We start from the raw sequence: 6863 nt of genomic DNA, 5'->3' as shown, positions 1-6863 counted from the left end.
AGACTGCAGGGCTGCGGATAGGCAAGCAGGGAGCCCAGGCTGGTGGACTGGGAGCTTCTTTCTCTGCTTTTCCTGCCTCAGGCCTGCTGCTTTTAGGCTCTGGGCCCCCTGCCCTGCCCTGCCCCCGGTGCTCCTTGTCTCCAGCTCTTTTGTCTTGCCAATCTCCTTCCTGTGTATTGGAGGTGCCCTCTGCCTGGTGGCCCGGGCCCCCTAAACGCCTCCCGCCTGCGGTGCGCCCATCGCTGTCTGTTGGCCATCTCACTGCTGCCCTGCTTGTGCAAAGCTGCGCTAAGTGGCTGTGCCACTGCAGCCTTACACAATACTTGCACGCTGCCCCTGGTTACACAGGCTGCATGCATGTTCAAGGTAAGCTAGTATTTGCACGCTGCTTAACACATTTTTATAAGGAGATATTACTGGCTATGTTTTGGCTACCATGCACATATTCCTCCAGTGAGTGAAGCAAATAGACTATACATTGTTATTTTTTAACTTCCCTAAAATAGTTTCTGTAACTGTCTGTTAATGTATTTAATGTTAATGAACATGAAACCCTGAATTTATGTATTTGTTAACACTTCCTATTCATATAAGCAGTTGTCTCATATGTATCGGAAAAAGCAAACCAGCATGCTACTGCAAATTGTAAAACAAATAGTTCCAGGGTCAGTATATGACATTACATCTTATATTCTGAAACATTAAGAGCAATCTTGGATCCTTTTCTTGCATGAAGAAAGCACACAAAATTTAAAATATTTATTATGGGTTTATAGTGGTTATGTTGCTTCTAAATTAGCAGCAGGTAGCAGTGATTGATTCCTGTTAATGGAGAAAGTCTTCTGAGTCAAATATGTGTATGGAATTCCATCACGCTTCAGTTTGACATGCTTTTTAAGGAGCGCCAGTGCAGAAGATCTATGATGGCAAATTTATGGAGTGATGTTTTCTACAGAGCTATAGAAACTGAAAATATCACTGGAATCAAAAATAACACACCTACTCTGTGCAGAGTATTCAGGGTTTAGACCTAAACTTGTTAATCAGTGAAGTTAGTAATGTGTTTCTTTGAACAGGTAGATACTGACCTTTATTTGTCAAAAACTGCAAAGGCAAGAAATATCTACGTATTATTCCTTTGAGATCTAGTCTTTTTATTTATTTATTTATTTATTTATTTATTTATTTATTTATTTATTTTGGTTGGTTGGTTGGTTGGTTGGTTGGTTGGTTCTTTTTTGTTTGTTTGTTTGTTTGTTTGTTTGTTGTTTCCTGCATGGAATGGTGGAATGGAAGCATGTGTCATTATGTTTCATACACATTCAAACCATCTATCCTCTGTTCAGTGTTGCATGTATGTATCTGTTTTCTTTCAGTTCATAAAGACTGTTCCTTCCCTGTTGATTGTTTCTACTTTTCTCGTATTACCTAACAAGGTTGGAACGGCAATTACATTCTTTCCACAAGTGTTCACTGAATTCTTAATCTACAGTCTTCACAAAATTTTTGAAGGTCAGAAAGTCTATGGAAATATTGACTTTATGAATATATTCCTGAGGTTTTTGTGTCAAAGTTACTTTAAAAATCATTTCTCTTCTTACTGTAGAACAGCAGAACATCTGAGAAAATGTGCCTTCAGTGTGCCCATAAAATGCGAACTATACCTAAAATGCAAAGGCGAGAAAATTGCATATGAATATAGTGTATGACAATAGCACTGGAAAATATAGCATAGGAATTAGCTATCCCATCCCACTGGAATTTCTATTGCTCAGAAATTCTGGTATCTTCTAGGCAAGTGAAGACATCTAATTTGTGATGCACTGGAACTCCAACTTTTTTTTTTTTTTTTTTTTTTAAGGCATGAAATTCATCATTTATTTTTATTCCTGTTAAGCACAGAGCTCTGCTAGTTTGGAAAGCAAGACAGATGCAAGATTGTTTTCTATTTTCATTTTTTTTTTCTTTTTTTTAGAAAGAATAGTTCCCCTGCTGTCATTTCCAACTTAAAGACTAATTAGACTTACAGAAATATAGCCAGGAAGATGAACATAAAATGTACGGGACCTGATCCTGAAAAAAGCTGAAAACTTGCAATGCCAGTGAAACCAATGCCAATTATAGGGGATCTGCTTATTTATTTTTTCCCTCTGGGCCCAATTTCATCTTCCCTGTAATGGGGACCATGCTGAGACAAAAAATGAAAGTCCAAATAGAACCTGTTAAATATTGGCAATTTCCAGGCAGGTTGCAGTCCTTCTTTACCTTGCAAGCATAGGGACTTTTTTTTTTTTTCTTCTTTTTTTCCTCCAAACAGGAAGATTTGTTATTTACCCTACAAACAGTTCTTTAATGCTCTGTGAATTAGGATTGAGATATTCCATCATTACAAAATAGAACCTATCAGACTGTACTATATTTCTGGCTAAAGGATTGTAATACTTGTTGTTGTCGTTGTTGTTGTTGTTGTTTTTCTAAAAGAAACCTAGCAATTGAAGTTGTTTATATTGCTGTAGTTCTAAAAGGCTCTTCAGAAAGCTGAGAACAAAACTTTTAATATATCAAGAAGTTTCAGAGAATGAAAAGTATTTTATAGGTTGGTTAGCATGTAAAGTTAGAAGGCACCACTGGATAATCAAATCAGAAATCCAGCATACCAAAATGTACGTATCCCCTGTACTTACACATTGTATCTTTGTTGAAGTAAAACTTCCCCATACCACATCTTTCAGAAAGGTCTCTGCCTCAAATTCTGGTTTGGGTTTGCTTCATTGGCTGACATCTCATTAACAACTTGACATTATTTCCAGTGTAAACCTGTCTAGGTCCTAGTCAGTGTTATTTTTTTATTATTACTTATTTACTGATTACATTTCTCTACCTACCTAGAGATGGTACCAGAATTAGCATTCTCTCCATGAGTATTTTTCATCTTCAATGCAATTATTTTTCAACTTTGGGAAAGTAGCATAAGTTCTTTTAAATGTCTTACTAAAATATGACTTTTTGTAACATCAATTTTTCAGGTTTTCTGTACTTTCTGCTATAATTCAATATCCTACCAGAGCTGTATGTTTTGTTCACATAATTGTAAAATTCATAGCATTCATACAAAATAGGTCTGGACAGATACTAAGCAAAGTTATCCAGTTCATCCACTGCTCCAGGGCAAGATCAGCTATACCCATTTTTGATCCAGGTTTATCTAACCTGTTCTTAAAAGGCTTCCACCACTGGAGAGTCTGTAACCTCTCTAGGAAATGCTTAACTATCCTTACCACCAGAAACTAAATCTCCTAACAAAAATGGGGCACAATACTCCAGATAAGACCTTCCTAATGCTGAACAGAGCATAAGGATTACTTCACATTCCTGTTATCCTTTACAGTAACATATTTGATTTTTGCAACAGCACAGCAATTCACTGAATCTTAGCTTAAAATTCACAGTAGGTTCTAAAGCTCTATTCTGTAAAATTAATATCCAGCCAGTAGTTTTCTTTCTAGTATTTGTTCAGATGACTATCCTAATACTGTTCTTCCAGCTTTGTATAAAGAGGTAAAATTACTCCATTCATATTCAATCTCTTTTATACATTTCTGGGCCTCAGCAGCTCCTTTACTTTGCAACATTGCACTAAAATTGAGTCGGTTTCTTTGCCTTATGCCTCAACTCTCCCCAATGGTTCAGCTTTTCAGGAATGTATGGTATCTTTCAATAAAGCATTTATTATTCCTAGGGATGCAAGTCAGTATTCTATAGTGGGGAGCTGTCGAAACTAGTCAATAAATGAGTCTTAAATTCTGCCCTCTGAAGCATTTAGGTGCATTATTCAGAATTATCACTTATGTGCCTTGCTTAGAATTATCACACACTCAGATTTCTCACATTTGTGTGCCTCACATTGTGTATTGAGAGCTTAAAATCTTTGCCTGATGGTAGGTGCCTACAGTCTTTCTTTGAAAAATCAAAGAGAGAGATTGCAGTCAGCAAGACATTTATGTACATGCTGTGGATTTTTTATACTGGCAGCGCAATGTAATTGAGAATGAGTTATCACTTAGCTTTCTTGGAACTTAAAAAAAGTTGAGGTCTGATACTACAAATAAATTGATATGGAGAATGTACTCTTCATAGAGCAATTTGCGATGTCAGGTGCCAAGTTAGCTACTGGAAAGAATCATGTCTGGTTCCTGTACAGCGTGACTACTTGAAGTATCAGATAAGTGTGTCATCCACCCACACCCTGGCAATTTACTGCAAAACTATTTTAAATCAGATGAATTAATCTGAAAGTATATTGAAAAATCTATGTTGATAAACTAGTTAAATTGCCATTTATCACATACTTTGCAAATTTAGTGCACATTTTCTTTACTAGACAAGAATTAGAAATAATGTTCCTGGCATGCACCAGATGTCCCAAGACATGATGGACATGGTTCATCTAAAAAAAGTTAACAACCTGTAAAACAGAAGCAGCTCTTTTATCAAGTAGAGAGAATATGGCAAAAGTGCAGGTAGTAGAAGATAGTTTTGGAACATGTAGTCATGAACAAATTCAGATCCTGCTAAATTGCAGGAATAATAAAATACTGATCAGTAACAAAACCCTAGCATTTTGGAAAGGCTAAATATGAGAAACCAAAAAATTGATGAGGCCAGCAGCACTTGAATTAAAGACAGAACACAGATAAGGCAGGGATTAAATTTATTCAGAATTACAAATGCTATCTATGGGGTTTCATTCCTAATAAGTGTGGGAAAAAATGCTCGGGAAGGATTTTGTTGGATCTGTAAGCTCCTTCTATAAACAGAATATTTAAAATGAGAAGAGAAACCAAGAATAATGGAAATAAAATTGGTTAATAGATATGTTCTGTGTTTTAAAGATTAAGGACTATAGAATAATTAGAAGATGCAAGAGATTCTGTTACTCAGAAAATTGAAAAGAATAGCAACGTTTTTTTTTTTACTCATAAAGACAAATTCAGTGTTACAGACTTGGTGTTACAGATTGAAGGCAAGTCTTTTGCTTCAGTTTTGCTTAAAGACTAGTAAGTGCATGTCACAGTGCATAATAGAAATGATAGGACAAAAAAAAAAAAAACTTGTAAGTGTCCAGGGTGCAAGCAAAACTTTGATTGCTTACTATGAAAGTACAAGGGACCCTGAATATTCTTAAACCTTTGATATTTCTTCTGATATTGAAGAATGGAACTTTGGGTTGAATCGAAAATACCATTAAGAAAAATAAATGTAAGCTTTTGTATTTTTTTTTTTACATTCATCTAAATGCTTGTTTACAGTCTTACAATTATTACAATGCAAATCCTTCACATTTTCAAGTGATGAGGATGATTAATAAAATAACATTAATACAAAAGCACTGTGAGTTTTTTTTGGTGGCTGGAACTACCTTTTAGTGGGATTATCTTGTCCATTATCTCACTGTGGGAACATGTGAGAACAATGCTTACGTACCTGTTGCAAGAAAATTCTTGGGAGCACCTCATATAAATTCTACACATTTACACAGACTAGAAATGTCCATAAAGAAGGGAGCAAATGAGATTTTCTGAATTCAAGGTATGCTTGAATCTCGGGTATTTCCTGAACCTCAAACAATTGGCAGCTATAGAAGAACCCTAGTGGTGTGTCCTATAAAACGTATTTCTTTCTATATTCCCTTCTCTGAACATCCACTTTTGGTCATATCAGGGACAGAATATTAGACTATCTGAACCTGTGAACTGGTGCAGCATTGCTATGTGGTGCTCATATATACGGTAACATCTTGTCTAGAGAGCCAGGTTTTTGTTGGTATGTGTTAACAGTTTTATCAAGTAGACAAATTTTGGAATGCCTACCTACCTTTCTTACTGTCATCTATATTCTAGCTGTATTAGATATGAATAATGTGACTCTTTCTTTCTAAAAAAATCTGTAGGATTTTTTTTCTTTTTTTTTATTTCTTTCAGTTTCCTTTCTGTCTTTTCTCTTTTCATTTTTCCTTCTTTTTTTTTTCCTCTTAAAGCTAAAGTTTCTTCAAAAAACAGCTTGAGTAGAATCACTGTTGAAACTCTTTTCCCATGAGAAACTAGCAGAGATTACACAACCTTTTGTTCACATAGTGTCTGTGTCAGAAATCTTTGTTTCACTATAAGAGGAAACTTTGTTCAACATGTAGGTTTTGGCCAGTTTTTGAGTTTGGAAGAATATTTCTGGAAGTGTAGAATTCTTTTCTTTAGCTCTTTAAAAGAGCCCAAAAAATGATCTTTTCATTACTTGGGTTGTACCTTTAGAAACCTTTTCTATGTAAAAGTCCTCTCATATACTTATACATATACATCTTACTGATAATACTTTTTTTTTTCTTTGTATCAAAAAAATTCTTTGAATGCCTTTGTAATACTTTAAGTGGTACTGTCATGAGTGTTATTCAATGTCATGCATTTTCAATAGTGAAACCTAAGGTTGGTTCTTCAGCATGTATTGTCAGGTCAACATTAACAATTTCAGGTTTCTGGCCCATGCTAAATTACAGTTTATATCCCAATGACAGCCATGGCAAACTTTCATTTTTAGCCGTGAAAAAATATTTCAAGGAAATGAATATGCATTATTATTCTCCATTCTAGTTCACCATGCTGCAACTTGTTCACATAGCCGTAACCCTATCTCCGAATTCTGCTTAGACACTGAAATTCATACATCATTTATTACTGACTGAACTCAGAAACACTACTTACAGTAAAAAAGCTTAAGTCTCCAATCCTGCAACTATTTCTCCACCTGGTTATAAATCCGCCAACAATTATAAATACTTTATGACAAATGGAACTGATGAAAAATGAGAATTC

General features: G+C 35.3%; 1 long non-coding RNA gene across 1 annotated transcript in view; it reads left to right on the top strand.

Annotated features, from left to right (window-relative positions):
• Nucleotides 1-229: 229 nt before the first annotated feature.
• LOC310898719 overlaps nt 230-6863 on the top strand; it is a 51799-nt gene continuing 45165 nt past the window's right edge. Inside the window, exon 1 of the long non-coding RNA XR_014583590.1 lies at nt 230-366. This is a non-coding gene — a long non-coding RNA (uncharacterized lncRNA). The remainder of the gene's footprint in view (nt 367-6863) is intronic.

The sequence above is a fragment of the Anser anser genome, assembly GCF_964211835.1.
Source record: "Anser anser genome assembly, chromosome: 4".
NCBI classification, from domain to species: Eukaryota; Metazoa; Chordata; class Aves; order Anseriformes; family Anatidae; genus Anser; species Anser anser.
Note: the sequence above shows the minus strand (reverse complement) of the source record. Positions and strands in the feature narration are given on the sequence as shown.